This window comes from Epinephelus moara, chromosome 22 (genome assembly GCF_006386435.1).
Source record: "Epinephelus moara isolate mb chromosome 22, YSFRI_EMoa_1.0, whole genome shotgun sequence".
Classification (NCBI taxonomy): domain Eukaryota; kingdom Metazoa; phylum Chordata; class Actinopteri; order Perciformes; family Serranidae; genus Epinephelus; species Epinephelus moara.
Window position 1 is genome coordinate 11,414,976 of NC_065527.1, and position 20,151 is coordinate 11,435,126.

Genomic DNA, 20,151 nt, shown 5'->3' on the forward strand with positions numbered 1-20,151 from the left:
TGTTATTTTAACACATTTGGCAGCATCTTCCTAAAGGGCTTGTCTCTTTTTCTCTCTTATTTTGTCCGCACCTCCTTTGAGTTTCTTCTCAATTTTGTCAATTTCCTCTCTCTCTGTATGATTGATTGACTGGCAGCCGAGGCCCAAGTGGGAGGGGGCATCAGCCCTCGGCTGTAATTGGTCCAGCCCAGAATCAATCATGACTAATGGGCCGATCTACCAGTTTTGTGTACCAATAGGTATCATGACATGACTAAAAAAAATAAAAAAAATAAAAGGCCCGGCCCAAAATTACCATCGGCCCACCAGGCAAATGCCCGGTATGCCCGATGGCCAGTCCAGCACTGCTTATATACTTAACTCAAAATGGAAGAACGCCTGCTGTGATTGGCTGCAAGCAAAGCTATATAAACTAAGTACAAAAAGTAAGGAATTTTGTGTTTGGTAGATTATTTCATTGTTGCAACAATATGCTTCTTGGCAATAAATCTTATACCATTGGAAAGCCTGTGCATTTCCCTTTTAAATGGTGCCACATTTGTAAGGAACATGCATTTGTGGGATGAGCAGCAGAGCTGAGTATGTGGATTGCGGCCATGAAAAATTTGCCAAATCGTGTGTAAGAAATATATATTATATTTTTTGATATTACAACTTTTATTACAAGCTAAGGGCTGATGTGTTTCCTCACATCACTTCTCCTTCCACTCTTCCTTGTTTTGATAGTCTGTCGTCTCGGCACAACAGGTATGGCAGAGCGGTCTGCGCCCCTTGGTGTGTCTGGTGCGCAGGGTGATTCATCGCAATGTGGCACGCAGGTGATGATCACCGCTCTTGGCTGCATGTTGCATCTCCCCCACTGCTGGGGGGGCAGAGGAAACACTGCTTTGCAGTCCTTCTCTGTCTTGTTTTCCACTCTCTCTGCCCCAGTTCTCAACTATATTGCCTCTTTCAGTTGCAGTCCCCCCTCTTGATTCAGTCCTTTGAAACTCCTGCCATTTACACATTAGAAGTGCCAGTTTTATTTCAAAAAACAAAACAAAAAACACTGCTAGATTGGCAAGAACCTGATCCAATTCAAGCCAGGTAGCAATAATAAGAAATTACAGCCTGGCCCGGCCCCAACCCAGTGGGTCGGGTCAGGCACAGTCAGGCTCGGGTAGATTATCAGAGCTCTAATGCTCAGTATTTATGGGATGGTACAGTTATGCAACTGTCTTAACTCTGATATGATTGCCCTTGTCAGTCTCCACACATTGTCCAGTCTTACTTTATGGTCGTATTTTTGCAACACAGTTTGCAGCTGTCCCACTGCAGGAGCCTCAGTTGAAGACATAGAAAGTGCAAAAGTCCACTGTTACATCATAACTCCTTAAGGCTGAGGTATGAATCAGTTTTAATTGATTGGAAATGGACTGTTTAAAAATGATGTCATTCAAGAACTATGCTGTCAGTGCATTGACCCACAGCATAAGGGGACAAGTAGACATAATTAAAGTGTCACAGCAGGCTGGTTCTACCACAGTATGCTGACAAAACCACTACACTATGTGAGAAGGAAGGCAAGACGGCACTGTGTATATGGACTCACACACGCATGCAAACACTTGCACACATACAGTCAAATATACACATCAACTAAACTTAGGAGATGGAAATGACTTATCACTCCTCATCTATTTCATCACTGGAATACATTCAGACGCATCTCTCACACACACACGCACACACACACACATTTTGCCTTAGGACACAGACCGTCCTCCACTGTCTGTTTATGAACTCATCTGTTTGCTGCAGACAGGCTGGAGATGAGAACATTTATAGTATGTTGCAGTATGGCCACGTATTCAGCATAATTAATCTACTACCTAATTTGCCCTCAGCGCTCCTGACGCATCTTGTCATCTTGTACAGCCATCTCATAACATACAGTATCATAAAACTGTCCACTGTTCACAGTTATCGTCTGCTTTATTTGTAACCTTAGAAGTTCTCCGGAGGGTTTTGTGCTGAGGGTTTTCAGCGCACCTAGACGCCGAGGTGTCCGATGTTGTTTCGTTCAGAACTGACAGAAATAGAGCATTATTAAGCAGAATTATGTAGAGGAATATAACCGTGAATAACCCTCTTAATGTGTGACAAGTATGCTGAAATAATTGAACTGGAGACAGACAGAGCTTCTGAGCTTGTTTGTGTGCGAGCTCATGCACAAGCAGACTTATGTGGACGTGTATTTGTGTGTTTTTGTTTCACTCTGTATGGTCTTTTTGACTCCACCCACGGAAACCTTCACTTTTCACCCTGATGGGAGCCAGGGATCAATAATGCATCAGCCAACAGATGGGCGACTGTCCCTGCTATCATTTGTTGTCTCTCCTCATCATTTCCCCAGCCAAAGTATTAGAAACAAAGGTGAGACAGGGGGACGGAGACAGACAAAGACAGGATGACGGAGGAGAGAAATAAAGAAAGAGAGGGAGAGAGAGTGGCTCTCAAAGGCTGCTTCTTCAAAGGCTCAAACAGAAATGAAAGTTTACACTTTTTTATTTTCGAGTCAAAATGTATGTAAAGGGGTATTTTTTGTAAGAGCTCCTGTTTGTGTTTCATTTAAGTGTGATTGCAGAGCTTTCCTTTGACGATTTTGTTGAGCATAATGTCAGCAAAGCCATAGCATTATTTTATTGATGCTCAAAAGATATGGTGAGTGTAAAGATAAAATGACAGTTTTACAAGGACAGCTCAAACTCTGCAATACAAGTTAAGAGGGGATTCACTAAGCTATAAATCTGGAGACATTTTAGAAGGATCCAACGCAAGAAAAAAACACTTTGCTGTGTAGAGCAGGTCTCTCTTGAGGATGGTAAAGTCTACCCGGTACATCAGTGGTTTTTGTACTTCCACCCATCCGTGATGTCAACCACTAGCCGTCCCTCAGGAAATCATAGTACATCTTCAGACATTCCAGATACCCCTGCTGCAGTATGTTCAGCTCTTTGCAATAACATAGGGAGAGTATAAAGAAATAAGCAGGTAGGCATCAATCTCAAGGACAGTTTCAGCCACAGCCAACTCTGGAAAAGCTCTGCAATCCTCACTGGGTCTTGTTTACTTGCTCTCCAACATTCCAACAATAAGAATACCAAAACACGTCTTTACAGTTAATACATATGGATACACAGATCACCATGTGTTGGTTTGTTGCCTTCATAACTTTTCATAGAGTAGTAGAGTTGTAACAGCACACAAAATTCATAGTTCGGCTTGCTAAACTTCTTCTACGAACCGAAATTCAGTTGTCAGCATACATTTCGACACAAAAAGCTGTAACTAACTGGGCTAAGCTGACTCGCATTCTACAGCTGATAGACACCAACTAGTGCACTGCTAAAACTTTTGGGGCAAAGCTCTTGCTTCAGAATTTCTGTTTGATGTGTGCAAGTAATTTTGGGTTACAGTGTGCTTTGAACATACCAAAGCGAATGTCCTGCTCCGGATGGTTTAGGTCGAATGCATGTACCGTTACATGCTTAATCCCAACTGTCAAAAGTTTTGAATATGTCGGCTGCTGTAGGTGTGGGTTTTGCTGTAAGTCATGATAAAGATCGTCATGAGCCACTAAAGAGGCACTCCAGCAATTTAGTATTGCACCCCAATAACAGTTGGGAGTTTTGTGGGTAACACATTGAAAAAGTAATCAATGCAGTACTTGAGAGTAAGTGTTTCTGTGATGATCTGGAGAGTTCAGGGATGAGGCTGATCGCAGAGTTCTTTCTTAATGCACGTTTTATTACGAGCTCGGATCAACACAGAGACACAGCTTATATGGGATGGTGGCACGTATACCATTACCTAAAATGATGCCTTGCCACATTTAACTTGACCTTGGGCCAACTAAAATTAGTCTAACTTGTCCATTCATCAGTAAGCCTAGCACTTCTGATGCCATTACGTCAATGCAGACGGAACATGATCCTCAGGGGTCATGACCAAGTATCCACTGGTCAGTGGAGATGTAAAAATACGTACTAACAGTACAGCACGAGTTATGCTTATTATTAATACCCAATACAGGTCAATCTCCAAAAGTGCTGCATCCTACATTTCCCATCATGCAACTAAACAGAATCTTTTGTTCATCCTCTCCTGTTTGGTAAATGCCCATATCTCTCATAAACCATATCCAATGTTGTAACTGAGGCTTTCTCTGGCTTGTATTCTCCAAGCTAACTTAACCCTGATGACATCATCAGGCTAATTTTCATAGACCTTGGCTTCAGTGGTATCATGGTCTTAAGGTATACTAGGACCAGTAACCCTCACTCGTGAACAAGTTTGATTTACTGGTCCATCTATGTCCCAACCCTCGCCTTTGGTCATGAGCTCGAAAGAATGAGATACAAGCGAACAAAATGAGTTTCCTTCGTGAGGTGTCTGGGCTCAGCCTTAGAGATAGGGTGAGGAGCTCGGACATCTGGAGGGAGCTTGGAGTAGAGCCCCTGCTTCTTTGTGTCGAGAGGGGTCAGTGGAGGTGGTTTGGGCACCTGATCAGGATGCCTCCTGGGCGCCTCCAACTGGAGGTGTTTCGGGCACGTCTTGCTGGTGGGAGGCCCCGGGGCAGACCCAGAACATGCTGGAGGGATTATATATCTCATCTGGCCTGGGAGGTGTTGCTGGGGAGAGGGACGTCTGGGGTGCCTTGCTTGGCCTACTGCCCCCACGACCCGGGTGGATGAAGATGGATGGATGGATGGATGGACTAGGATATTAAGAAATCCCATAGGTGAGCTGCACACCATTCCCCTCATATACCATATACCCCTATGACATTTCAAGAAGGTATGAAGGTATAAAAAAATAGATACCATCCAACCTTGCTTCCATCTGATCCACAGTTAATATAACCCTAACTATTCCTAATATCCTCACAGACTGAGTAGTTCTCCTCCTAATTAGTGAACTGAAGTTCATGTGTAAAGTCGGCGGTGTGCCCATTTAAGTTGTGAAACACGGACAGTTTTACTAAAGCCAATTATATTTGCGTTGGGATTTAAAAAAAATAAATAAACTGAGCCTTGAGCTGAAGCACTGAATTCAATAATTTCCCCCTTTTTAGTCAGTATGACTGTAATCAGATATGATTGGCACCAAAGCTAAACCCTGCTATTTGAGTTAAATATGGGAAGTGCTGCATAAATAAGCTCTTACCACTTGCTGCACTAATAAGCAATCATCATCTTCAGATTTCCTAAAATGTATAAATGTAACCAAAAAGCTCAAATCTTGAGTTGATGAATGCATCAATTTAGAAGATGTTTTCCCGATTTATGTGTTGCTATAGCTCAATACGCAGGCACTTTTTGACATCTATTTGTGGAGTCATTTTATTTCATAACATTTTTCGTTGCCGTTTTCAGCTGCTTTGACAGTCTTTTGTGGCCAATTGTGTGACCCGGGTGTGCTGCTGTTAAAATGCTCTATAAAAGATGACCTCAGCATTAGATTGTGAAATACCCAAAATGAACATGTGCCTGCAGTGAGATCATGCAGTGTTTTTCTCCACTCCTGAAAGGATGGCATTTTGGAAACACAAAGATTTTGCTGCACTGACAATGTGGGGGGGTGAGAGTCCAACATCATGTATCCACACATAGTCAGGTCTGTTTAATTGATGGAAGTTCTTGTAACAAAACCGTGGATAACTAGAAATTGCCCCGCCACAGGCAACATATTGATTGGCTCCAAGTTTGAACCAGAATTCTGCCCTGATAGAGCAAGCATATGGCTAATCAAGATAGGCATTTTAATTCATGTAAATTGAGGCTGCTTTTGTCTTGTGAAGAATGGCAGTTGAATGTAGAAGTGCTCAGGCAGGGGTCAAGGTTTTTTCTCTGTTTCACAGGAGCAGAGTGGTCCACTTGTATGATTTGAACTCAAGGCTTATTTTCCTGGGTGAGGCAGTGAGCCTGATCTCAACTTAACCTCTCCAATCACTCACCCAGAGGGAGTTCCTCTGCCGTGCTGCCCATAGGGGTTTTGTAGCCCTGCAAATCTATTTCCATGGATATGCCAGTGGCACTGTCAGTCATCCACGAGAGGGTCTGAATGAGTATGTATCTCATGTCGCGCTCCCCTGTAGTGCCCCTGCCTCATCCATTTCCCTCTGTGGGGGTCAGATAGACTTATACTCTTTACATGTTTCACTCCTCCATCTTGCTCTCCATCCTTCCTTCCCACTCTCTCTCTCTTTCCCTCTCTTGATCTTTCTCCCTTTCCTTCCCTTTAGTTTCCAGAAGGTAAAGCTTGTGCAGTTCAGATGCTGCTGCCAGTTGGTGAGTCTGACTGCTTTAACATATCAAAGGTGCTGTGCAGGAAGAAAGCTCCTCATTATTTCAACGGCCAACATCAAGCAACTGTGCATTTGTAAGAGGTGGGGGGGTGGGCGGGTTGTTCGGGGTGGTAAGAGTCAACACAGTAAAGTAAGTCATATTTTCAAAATCAACCAAGTTAGTCATCACTTTTGATCATAGAGCAGTACAAGTATAACTTTTCTACAATTTTAAATTGTACCCTTTAAGACTTCAGTTTAGGAACTCCTACGATCCTGATATGTGCACATTTGTGTCTTTGTCCTTTTCTTGTTCATTTCTGTGTGTCTCTATCTTCTCGCCCACATCTTGCACTGGCTTGAAACACGGCTTGAACTTTCTTTGTGTTTCTTGTGACTTTTTCTCCCAGACTCAGTTCCTTTGTGTCGTCTGTGCATGCGTCGTGATTCATTAGCCGCGCTTGGTGAGAATTTTGGGACCCCATTTTTTCTGCACTTTTTGAAAGCCCTGGAAAAGTATCTGTAATTTGTTAGACATACGCTGGCCTATTAAAGGTCACAGAAATGAACAAAAAGAAAAATATGGCCATGTCGGGCAGTAAATAGAATGCTTTATTTATGATTACAATAATGTCACACACACAAACTCATTCGTGCACGTACAGCACACTCGCACTTGGACATGGGTGAACACATTTCCTCAACAATCTTCGGCAGGGTAATTACACCCTGCATGGTATCAGTATTTTCACCTTCGCAGAGGTCTGGTTTAGTCATTGTGTCTAATTGACTCCATGCTAGTTATTGTAATCTTTGTCATGACTGTGCTAGGGGCTACACTGGCCACATTACACTCAATGGGACATGGCCTGAGGTTGTGTACGGGTCTGTGTGTGAATGTGGGATAACTAGCAAGGGGCAGCCACATAGCAATTTAAATTACACTCACAATGTCATGCTGCGATGTGAACACAAATATGACACACTTTTCCTTGTTCCCACAGGCTATGCCACATGTTAACATGGGTAAAACACCAAGAAACACACAGCTGAGGTGCCTGGTAACGCTACATGAAGCCAATTAGATGGCACATTTTGCATATGGTTCCCCCTTCTCCATCTGACGAAAGAGGTACAAACACAAGAATACAGGGATGACGGATAATGCAACAGCACCGCTAAATGAGAGGGGATGGAGGGCAAGCAAAAGACAAGTGCCTGGATTACAATTCATCTGTTTATCATATAAATGAAGGGTCGTGTTCAACTGAGCCAGGGGATAACAATCAATCGTTTGGCATGCAGATCTTTCTCCATTTCCTTGCCAGTGCCAGCCATCCACATAATTCCACTGTGTGTCACATGCAAGTCTGCCTGCGTCTGCTAATGTCTCTTGATTCATTTCAACACCTTTGACATGCTCAGTAAGAGGAAACAGGTATTTGTCTTGTATCAGTGAATGCTCTCAAAAACACACTTTCATTTAACTTTAATATTTTACTGATGGGGACCTGATACAACCAGCACGGGTTGAGTCTTTGTACTAGAAAGCTTTCTTCAAAGTTGCTGTCCAACAAAGTTGATAGTGGGAGTGGGCGAGGCAAATTCACCACATTGTCAAGTCTCTTTCTGTACACAGAGGGCTTTTATTGCTGCACCTAAATCATGCTAAATTTTGTAAATACTGAGTATAGTACATTCACATGAAACCAGGTCACCGTAAAAGGCTGGTTGCTGTCCAGGAGCTATATGCTCGACAAGTCAGATTTGTTTGGATCTCACTGGTGAAATATACAGGACAGACACCTTTGTGGCCATGATGGCTGTGCACAGCCTAATCATCAGTCCATTTTCCACCATTTATCTGGGTCTGGGTTACATAGACAGCAAGCTAAGCAAAGTACCCCATATGTCCTTCTCCCCAGCCGCATCCTCCACTGCTTGCTGTGAGATCCCAAGGTATTTCCAGGCTAGATATGCCACATATTTCTTCTAGAGCCCCTGGGTCTGCTGCAGGGTCTAGTGGGACATACTTGGAATATATTTTCAGTAAGGTTGCAGTGGTATACCACTTTTAAGGTACACGATGGTTTGATCTTACTGTGTACATTTGCTTCTCTAAGGTATTGAAAAAATGCAGCTGGATGGGGAATCTCAACTTTATTTTTGTTTTGTTTAAAAGGGCGACTTTTGACACATTTCCATTAAAAAACTGAAGCAGAAGTCCTACTCTTACTCCTTCCAGATAACCAAGCTCTTGTCCCCGCCCCTCCAAAAGAAACTAGAGATTTTAATGGGAAATCCAAATTGGAACCTTTTAAAACCTTTAACTTTTGAAAAAAAGGGTGAGATGATTTGAAAGAGGACAGTGAAACCTGATATGAATAAACCTGAGGATAACTAGACCAGATCCAAAATGTGGTTGACCCAAACAAGCCCTAGTAGAGATGATGAGACGATCATTGGTAAATATATTCACTCAAATATAAAGTTTATATCCTAGTCAATCATTTCTCCAGAATGTTCAGATTCAGCCAGTGCCCATGAATTCTGCGCAACCTTCATTTTTGTTCAATCACTGCAACTGTACCCCAAATTTGACAATTTAAACTGGGTTAACTATCATAGAGCTGCATGTAGAGTGTTGATTTGTTCACCCCCACGCTACCAAACAGTTTTGGTGCAAGATTGTTGGGACTGTTTATCAGGTCGATGTGCGCCACTGCTGCTATGTTAGCTTGTGCTTCCCGGGCAGAGAAAGCAGGAGGGGAGCGGCTCACGGAGACTGTCCTTCAGTGCTGTGTCAACAGCTGATTGTCAGCAATCAACTGCTGCTGCCACTTCCCTCTCTACCATCACAAATAGATTCTAATTTTGTGGGTACCACCAGATACTTGAAATAATACGCTTCAGATCCGAGACAGCATCACAACTGTTTTTGCAATGTCCACTGCATAAACTGCCTCAAAATATCACAACGAACTGCCGTGAAATCAGACATTTCATACCGTAACAATTCCAAAAACAACGTGCACAATTCTGGCAGGAATGTTAAATGGATAAATCAAGGGCTTTGTTTCCAGGCTATCCTCTTTTTTTCATCACAGCAGTCTAACACAAACGCTGCTCTTTTCATATGAAAACACTTTCATTAGTTAGAAAGGTCTTGTGTCGACAGAGCACATTGATCACCACCAAAGTCTTTGTAAAGCCACCAATCACAAGTATTCTGACTATGCTGAACGTTCTTCATTACACAGGGCCCTGACCAAAGCTGTATGAGGTATCAGCTAAGATACAGACGGACAGACAGACAGACTGACACAGCCTGATCAATAGCCATCTGCCATTTCATTGCTTGGCAGGCAGAAACAAAGGTGGGTGGAATAACAAGTTTCATTGTTTTCATTGAGTGTGCACATAGGCCGCCAGTATCTCTCTACATGACTTGCATCATCAAATATCCCTAAAAGAATAAAGTTCCCCTACCCCTGTGATATTTCAGCTCGGGGTACCAGCTCCAGTTCCAGCTCGAGAACTGACAGAACAGACCTTCCATTTTGCATTTCTGTTCTGTTCCAATTATTTGCAGCAAACCTCATCCTCCTTGCTCATCCCGTTCATGTCTTTAGTCTTTTGTCTGCCTGAACTGCTCCGACAAACCTTTTGTCCACACCGCACCCTGTGACTTTAGAGGCTTAACAATTACAAATCATCCTGAAAGTGCAACAAAGGGGATATTATTGAAGATGAATGAAAGTGCACTGCTTTAGGAGTTTCCTTTAAACTTCACCAAGGCAAGGATAGAGGGATTAGTAACAAGGGATGCTAATGATGCACGGCAGGGAAGCCCATCCATTGTGATATGTGACCTCTACAGTACTTGATTATGGGTGAGATTTTATTAATCCAGCTCTTTAGCATAACTCCAGGTATTAAAAAGGGAACATATCACACTCTCACAGCACGTGTTTTAATAAAAATAGGATTGTCAGCTTTGCAGCAGCACTGCTCCCTGTGATTGATGGGTGCTGTACATGTACACTCATAAATGTGTATGCTGAGACATGCACCATCTCTAACCTCCAATACCACCCCCACCCACATCCCGTTCCCTTCAGATGCATCAACTCTCAACTCCAAAAAAAGGTTATTTTTTGTGACTTTGCTGTCTGCTGAATACAAAGTGAAGTGATTACATGGAGACCTCCCACTGCTCTCAGCAAACTGCTGCTTCTGTAACTCACACTGGCATGGAGGCTTGGCACCAGCTCTGCCTGGGTATAGTGCCCCCCCGTGCCGTCATTAGCATACAGGCCATGTCTCACTGACTGCCAACCTTTAGGCAGTGATTCCATCTTGTCGTGATACGCAGTGAGGGAGTGCAGTAAAACTGCCATGCTGCTAGGCTCTGACGGCTACAAAATTGCAGGAAGGCTGTGAAAGGGAAAAGGGAGAACAAAAAAAAAAAATAAAAATTACAACCTGCCTGGCAGAACGTCAAGAACGAAAGGGGACTGAACTCACAGAGGAGCTACTTCACCTTATTTTCCTCTGTTGGTGTTGTTGTTGGGAGTTATTGATGTAATTGACCAGCCTAAGGACAAGGGGAAAATCTATACTGGAAGAAGATTTTCTTTTTCTCCAAAATGGAGGCATCAGTGGAGGCAGCCAAGTTCCACTCATGTGTTGTAGGTCATCTTATTGATTGTAAGTTAACGGTAATTGAACGAGACTGCGCTCTGTTGTTAAGAAGAGGCATGGCCCCTAGGTCCTTGGCTCGCTCGTCCCGGGGGTAGTCCTGCTCTGCTGCTTTATGGCCATCAGGGCTACAAAAATCAGAACTTGTTTCTATCCAATGCTGGTCCTAATTACCTTCTTCTCTCTCTGCCCTCAGTTGATTTTTCTTTTTAACCTTGTGTCCACATTTTCTTTTTCAAGAATCAGACAATATTTAGCAAACTGATCACCACCAGCCCCTATTTGAAGTCTTTAACCCTGCCTGAGGGCAAGCTGTTATGTTCGCAAAAAAACAAGTTTTCTAGTCAGATAAGCCTTGATCATCAAGAACACTTTCAACCTGCAATGCATCACCTCCGCTAATTATGTGACCACGTGTTGGGTAGAGGAAAAAAAAAAATCAGAGGATTCAGGGAGCCCCTGAACTTTTCACGCAAATCTTTTATCTCAGATCATTTGCATACTTTTGCATCAGTACGATACCATAACCTTCAAAAGACACTGATGAAATGCAAAACAAAATTCCACAATCTTCCATCTTCTGAAGCACTTACTCTACTTACCATACAGCAAAATAAATGATGTAGACAGCCATCATCTCCTGTGTTTAACATGATCTTTTAATCCTTCCCTCTACAGTCTCTGCTGTTTTTAACCTAGTAGGCAGAAATAAAACGTATGATTGTTGCAGAACATTTTTAGGATGAGAATGAATGTCACAGAGTGAGTTTGAATCCAACTATTGTGCAAACTTTCAATTTGAGCATTAAAAAACCTGAGTGGAAGTCCAATTATTGGCCTGGTTGATTATCAGCTGAGATAGTCAGCCTTTATACAATTATTGGAATCTTTTTTTTAAATCCAATAACTTAAAAAATAAATTCAATAAAAAATGCATCCCGCCACCTCTCTTTGTCTGCAGTTATCGCTCTCTAGCCACCGCACTCTGATCTGATTGGCTACACATTACGAGTAATATAGCCTATCAACACTGAAAGCTGCTGTGCCAAACGGGCAAAGACAAAACGTAGAAGGCAGCAGATATTGCTTACATAATTCTCTCTGATAAAGTGGCAAAAACACCCAGTGTTTCTGCCCTTTTAGTAGTTACTGGATGTAACAAGGGCTGTGATGTATGGATTTTTATTATCACCGTGAAAAGCAACCATCCCCCTGCTTTGGCGGTTTACTGACAGTGAAACAAATAGTGCTGTGGGCAGAACACTGAGTGAGGCTACAGAGGGGGGACTGCAGACAGAGACAGGCGGGGGCATCGAGTCCAAAGTCGTGCATTTTAAATTAATTTATATTATCCACTCACAAAAGAAATTATGGTGATGACGGTAATGAGTAATGGGCATCACATTGCCGCAGTGTTGTGGTCATGTGGTTATCATCACAGCCCTAGATGTAACTTCAGTTGATTGAGTACAGGAACTTCAAGGAGAGGAAGAGGGAGTGAGACGACACCTAGATGCAGGCAAGAGATTTGACCAAATTAGGGCTGTCACATTCTGGTCGGCTGGTCGATATGCTTTTGCCCAACCATACTCTCATTGGTAGGACAGTTCCTGGCGTTAATTCATAAGGCTGCGTGTCCACCAAAATGTTACTATTCCCAGCTGAAAACTGCAGTTGTTGTTAATAGACTTGCACCGATTAATCGGTAGTGCTCAGAATCGGGCCAGTTTTCACGTGATTGGCCGTGACCTGCGACTAGCTGGTCAGACTAAAATATGCCAATGTGAAACGCACTGCATGACTGACACCGTGTAACATCAGCAGCGCACACACGCACAAGTGCAACTCACAGCTTGGGCGATGTGAGGAAGGGGACCTCAGGGACACACTGGTTTGGGTAGGACAGCTATGGGGTAAATGATTCCTGCCAGAGAATCAGGTTTGAGAGGATACTTTAATTTTCAATGCAGGTGGTTCACAACAAATGTGTATGTGTGTGGTTCTGAAATAAACAAAAGGAAAAATAGGTTTACACTCAGTTCTTACAAATATTGCTTCTCACCTTAATCCTTCATGCACACACAACAAAAGAGAGAAGGAGAAAGTTGTTAGTTGTCCGTGTTAAACTTAACTGTGGAGCTCTCACTGCTGCACTGTGCCGCTTGAAACTGACAAGAAGTGCATCCGCATTCAGAAGATGTGCGACCTACACCATGTCGGCCGTATGGAATTTTTGTCTGTTCAAGAAATTACCCACAAATGCTATACACCAAGAATTATTATTCTATTTATCCATGTTTTTATTTATGTATGCCTTTTTTACTTATTTATTTTAATACTGTACCTGAAGTTGTATTTGAGCAAAAAGGAGAATGTTTCTTAACCTGTGTCACTGTTTTTGTTTGTTTGTTTGTTTGTTTGAGATGATTATTGAAAAGCTGTTTGTATCTTGGTTAAAATGTTCTAATAGAGGAAAGATAATATATTATAATATAATATTGCAATATCTTGTGTGCTGTAAAGTGGTTTGAAAAAAATGAAATCGGAATTGGCCGTCCAAACACTGCAAATTAGAAATCGGGATCGGCCCAAAAAATTGTAATTGGTGCAAGTCCATTCTCGGAACCCATCGGCTGTATTCGGCGTCTGACTTCCGGCAGATGGCGATACAGCCTCTGGGGGCAGAATTTCCGTTTCTGACTTCCGTTTATATATAAGTAAATATGCTGAACCATTGCGATGGCTTCAGAGTTTGCAATTATGTTCCGCCTCGTTAGTTCACCGCACAGACCTTTTAACCTGGCAACAACTGCAGCCGGCTCAAACGTGATTGGTCAATATCACGTGGACTACAAACAGCCTACAACCGGAAACCAGGACTCTTCCGCTCTTCTTCCGGAGGCAAGCTCTCCGGGGTTTGCCTACAGACTCTACATTCACTGAATGTAGAGTCTGTATATAGAGACTAGGTACAAGTCTAATTGTTAAGCACTTGTATTTATCCTCTGTGATTGGTCTTTGTGGTATTTGTCCTGCCTCTTCTCCACTGTGATTGGACAGCTGGTGACAGTGATGAGCACAACATTTTACCCAAAGTTAAACATTTTGTCAACTCATTTTAATCAGAAAATGGATAAATAATTGTAGAAGACATTCAGTGTTGGACTTTAACAGTATGGATTTATTTTACCAAGTCTCCAAAAACACACTGCAGTTTAAGGCCGGATTATAAAGCTTCTGAAAGGAGGAGAATCACACCGGAGCCCATGTTGGAGCAGCATGATGGCTAATGTTAGCTTCTGGGCTACAGCGTTACAGAGCTATTCAGTGTTATTAACATTATGTTGTATATGACATCGTCAACCCCAGCATTAACTACTGTAGTGTACAGCATGTCAAAAAGGGTTTCCTCAATAGCGCCGTTGACTGTTGAGTGGCGACACAGACTTGCACAGGCAGCCCAGGTACAGAATTGTTACAGTGCACAGTTTATTTTTGTATATATTACATTGGAGATTACATTTATTTTTCAGTCGAGACATTCCACTTGCTAGAACAGTTAACTTGCCCTGGGTGAGTGTTAATGTCTGGCCTTGTGACAGGAAAAAAAAAACTGTGTGATAGACACACATTAGTTAATCAAGAGATGGCGTACAGATTTTTTTCACCCTTCGAGCAATCGATTGAAGAGTAGGTAGAATTTCAGTCGACCAAGATTGTCTTTGGTTGATTGCAGCCCTAGACCAAATGTAGCGCAGTGAAATACAGATATTTCATACACCAGACAAATAAAACGCAGACCTGCTGATGTACTTCAACCTGCGTTGGGCCTCTTCACATGAGTCAGCTGGTGTTTGTCACTGTTAGCAGGGAGTCCACTCTGCAGTGTAGTTCATACACTTCAGTGATAAACCAGAGAAGTGTACAGTAACACTGGGCGCCATGATCAAAGAAAGTTTTGTATCACATCAAACCTCAGTCCAAACTCGCTTCCCACCCCATTTCCCTCCCTCTCTTTCTTTGATGGATGCACTAAAGGAAAAGTCTAAAAGTGCAGTAGGCCTGTGGGAGTATTACACCCCACCAGCACCAAGGAAGCCAGACTGCAGTACATGCAAAGAAGGTGTCAGCATGAGAAGAGCAATGGCTTTTTAAGCTTTAAAGATAATGCTGAAAAGTTCTTTGCTGGTGCAGCTTTTAATTAAACAGATAATTTAAGGCTTTTAAACAAAGTGACTCTAAGATTGAGGTTTAACTGACGATCTGTATTAACTTCTTCTTGTTCCCTCTTCTTCTTCAAAGGTTTGATGGTACCTTATTGGCGAATTAGTTCACTCATTATTTGCATAGCAGTAGTGGATGGATTAATTTGTATTTTCTTTTGCCTGTTGTCCGAAAACTTCGTAAAAAAAAAAAGTGCACAACATGTGGTTTGAACCCTGGTGTCTTTGTGATGCTCACTCTGCTATAGTGCTGAGGCAATGGACGTGAAAGGACAATGTTGTCTTCTTGATCAAAACCTGGGATATTGGACATGAGCACTGCAGCCACAGAGGACACTACAGTGGACAACACAAGGGCGTTCCCCTGTCATCGTGCATGGACCACACTGCGGACAGTTTTCCAATTAGTCTTGATGATACTGAACTTGTAGTTGCCTCATGCATAACGTATTGGTCTAAACTTTCCCTTCAGCTAGCTCCGGACTCAACGCAGATGATCAAAATGTGCTCTGAATTGTGCCAAACTTTGATCAAACACGGCTGCCACCGTGCCAAATTACCAACTATAAAGTGATAGGGTTTGGCCTCGTTTAACTAACTGATAAAAAGGCAGCCTCATTCGGATCCCAATCCCTCTGTCAAAAGTAATTCCTGCTCTCACTCCATCCCTGAATTTAGAAATAGGATGACTCACCACCTTCTTTCTGCCAGCTAAAATCTGTTCACGTCTGTACACACACACACACACACACACACACACACACACACACACACACACACACACACACACACACACACACACACACACACACGGATAGTTTCTACCCCTTCACTGTCCCTCTATGCATTCTTGCATTCTGACTGATCAGACTAGCACAAACTGTACGTCCCATTCTCCCTTTCAATAATGCAACAAGTTCTTTTTAAGCCTCTGCACTATATTTTATGGAGCACTTAGAGAAATAATCTGTGCTGGAATTGCAGCCTATGCGGACAAACGGAAAAAATAATGCCTCTTACCTTATTATTTTTTCCCTTCCCTTTCTCAGTTATTGCTTTGTTGCCAGCCCTTCTTCCTTGGGTATTTTTTAGGGCTTTGTTTTTCTTCACCTGTAATCATGTCTTTCTAGCCATGTGCTGTATGTGATGTAGAATTATAGAGGGAATCGCCTTGTTGTTTACTGATTGAGCTAACTGGAGTAGTTTCGTGTCGTATCCGACAACGGGAGGCTTTTAACAGATGACGTCCTGATGTTAGCTTTGCTGCTGCTGTTAGCTGTCCCTGTCAGCTGCAGCCACTGATGCTTTCTAGACATCGTGATTTCCCAAAACTGAATAAATACCACACATAGCAACACAAAACTGCTTTGCTAGCTCAATCATGTTGTAACTAAGATATCCGCTGGAAAAAATATTTTTTTCACGCACCGTTTATTGAGTTAGTGAGTTATTACAGACACCGCTGACGGCTAACAGCTAACGGTTAGCCCAGCTAATCTACGATAACCATGTTATTAATTACAAAACGTGCACACAGATGTATTTCAAAATGAGATTTCACTGTGAAATGGGAACTCTTAACTTTTCATTTTTAGACAAAAAAATAATAATAAATAGGGGAATGAAAAGGAAATGTGAGTAATATATATTTAATATTTGTTTTAAGTGAAATAAAGGTGAAAAAAATTCTCTTTAGTCTGTGTCTGACTAATGGCATGAAATATTCTAAAAACCCTGTTAAATCATGTTATGTCCTGGATGTCACTGGATGTGGAAGCGCCCTGATGACAACTGTTGCACAGACGCCTGGGGAACTAGGGATGTTCCTGGCGACTAACCAAAAAATTGCAAAAGGACTCCCGCACACTTGCAATATAAAATTTATTTGCAACGTTTCGGTACTAGACCTTGTTTGCCTGATGAAGGTCTAGTACCGAAACGTCACAAATACATTTTATATTGCAAGTTAGTGTGCGGGAGTCCTTTTGCAAATTTTTGGTCTTCTCTCTCCAACGCACCTGTCTTGTTTTAATAGATGTGCAAAGTGATTTCCTTTGTTCCTGGCGACTAACCAAAAATTGAATTCAGACTAGTCGACACTAGTCGAGTAAAACACTCAGAAAACAGTCAAAATTTAGCACAATTTAACATTGTCCCAAAAATATTGTGTGCATTAAGAGCCCTTTGAAGCCTTTAATCACAATCCTCAACAACCATGTCAGGTTTTAAATGCCGCTGAAGTACGAGACACTTTGGGCCGTGTCATATGAATGTGAACATGAACATTGCGGCTCAACATAATGCATTAACGCCCTGAAGCCTTTACCATCTACAAAGTTAATTGGAACCACATCTTGCAAGGTCATTGTCGTGATGAGCTGCGTTATCGTCTCAGAACGTATGGAATCACCGCGTCTCCGGGTGAACTATGTCAGTTTGTGTTGTGTGTGGCTAGTACCACTAGCAGCAGCAGCCGTCGTTCCATGCAGGTTAACATCCAAATGCTTGAGTTGAACGTGGTTGTGCATTGCTCCAGTTTGTTCTGACACAGCCTACATGCTACCTTGTTTTGATTTTCTAGATCAATGTACTGCCGAACAGCGCTGGTTTTGCAAATGGACATCTCTCCAATTTTCCCCCGTGCTGTTTTAAAACTCCAGTCTACTCGAGCATTACAGTGGGGAGGGAGACTGCTGTCTAACGGCTCTGTAGCACCCACTAGTGGCCGGCGGCTGCATGACAGCGGCCTTGTACTTGAATAAAACACTAATAGGTTTAACCGACTAATGTTTCTGGTGCCGACTAGCGAGGGGACGGACGTTTAATCGCTGACACGGCTAGTCGTGCGCATCCCTAGCTTGAACAGCCTAAACTGATTAACTGCTTTATAGTGTGTCTGTGTTTATCGTTTGTCTCTGCCATCGCCGTTTATCAAATGCTCACTCCAGAGACAAAGGAGACGACGTCATTTCTTTACTTTATCGTGTGATTTACACAAGATGCGGCATTGGCTGGCTTACTGCCCCCACTGTAGGAGACGTTGCCGCAGTGTGTGCTGTGCTTTATAACATGGATAGCAAATGGACCGCACTTGTATAACACCTGTCTAGTCCTCTGAACACTCAAAGCGCTTTTACACTATGTCACATTCACCCATTCACACACATATTCACACGCTGATGGCCAAGGCTACCATACACGGTGCCACCTGCGACTCAGTAAGCCTTCACATGCTCTCACACATTGATGGAAAAGCCATCAGGAGCAGTTTAGGGTTCAGTATCTTGCCCAAGGAAACTTCAACATGCAGACTGTAGGAGCAGAGGATTGAATCGCAGATCTTCCGATTAGTGGACGACCCGCTCTACCTCTGAGCCACAGCCGCCCCAACATACAGCCAACAATGATGAAATTCGCTGCCAACTATTTTAATCGATATAATCGATTTGTTGTTGCAGTCCCAGTTGCAGTGGCATGCCAAGCATATGTAAGAGAACACTCGCTGACAGTAGCTCTAGTTCGTGCCTCTCACACATACTGTAGCTGCTGGTAACTTTAGCGAGCCTCCACAAGTGCCGCGATGGATGGATGCGCAGGAATGCACTTCGCCATCAATGCTACACTGTGTGGTGGTCAGACAGTGTCCCCTGTGTCCCTACACCCCACGCATTGTCACGCTGCGTAGCCACGAGGTCATGCCTCATTCAGTCTTTTATCCACACACACACACACACACACACACACACACACACACACACACACACACCACTGCTCTGTAACATTTGTTAATTTTACTGGGAGTGAGGGCTCAAGCAGAATCCTAGGGTGTAGTTTCTCTTTAAAAAGAAAGGGAATCTTTTGTGCATTTATTACTTATGACAGACAATACAAAGATGTGCAGCTGATTTGAGGATAAATAGATTGATGGGAATTAATGACTAAAACATAAAATTTACTTCAGCTTTCTCTATTTGTGTGAGGCTTTGGGTTATAATTAATGAAGTAAAGGCCTGGACATAAAATAGATCTCATAACATAATTTTGATGTGACTGAGACATTTAACCAAACTTGTGTATCAACCTGTCGTCTTTAATTTATATTTAATGGCTCAAAAACAAACCAGTTATCTTAAAGAATACAAATAGAAAGCTTAATGTCATAATTTGTTTATGTAATCAGTCATTTATACATTTGGACAGCTCAACAGCCGTGCTACAACTTTTTAAGTGTATGAAAAATGTGGCTGAGTGTCGAAGTCTTGATAGACTGTCTGACTTGGGAAGTTAATTTCTTTAGCAGTTTGGCTTTCACTTGTTTCCAGGGACACAGAGACAAGTTTTTCATGGCCCATTGGCCTGATCTAATTTGGTGGAAGAGAACACTCTATGTCTAAATTTGTCACTGCGGCCACCAAGGTTGGCACCGAAGGATGGATCACTGAGCAGCGCCCCTGTCTCCCATATCAATTTCGAACCAAACCCTAAAAATACACCCAATTATACAGAGGAGAAGGAAGTGGCTATTGTCCGTTTCTATATGTTCTGACCCCAGGGTGCCACCTGGATGAGAAGGTGTCGAATATAGAACGTCCTGGAGGACAGGAGCACGTGGGGAAGCACTTGATTAAATGTCACACGCTATACCTTATGTCTAACATAGTGCATAATTCAGACAAGAGCACAACATGTGAGTCATGTCATCAGAGCTTAAACAAGCAGTCAATTATCTGTTTAGCCTTTTTTCCCCAGTCCACCACTGTTAAATCAACGAAGAGCCTTGGGATTCACACAAGAGCTCTGTCACTTTGTGCTCGCCATGAGACTGTGCAAGCTGCGTACTTCAAAAAATAAAGCCCAATTATGTCAGCACCTCCAAGCACCAATGGATGCCCCATCCTC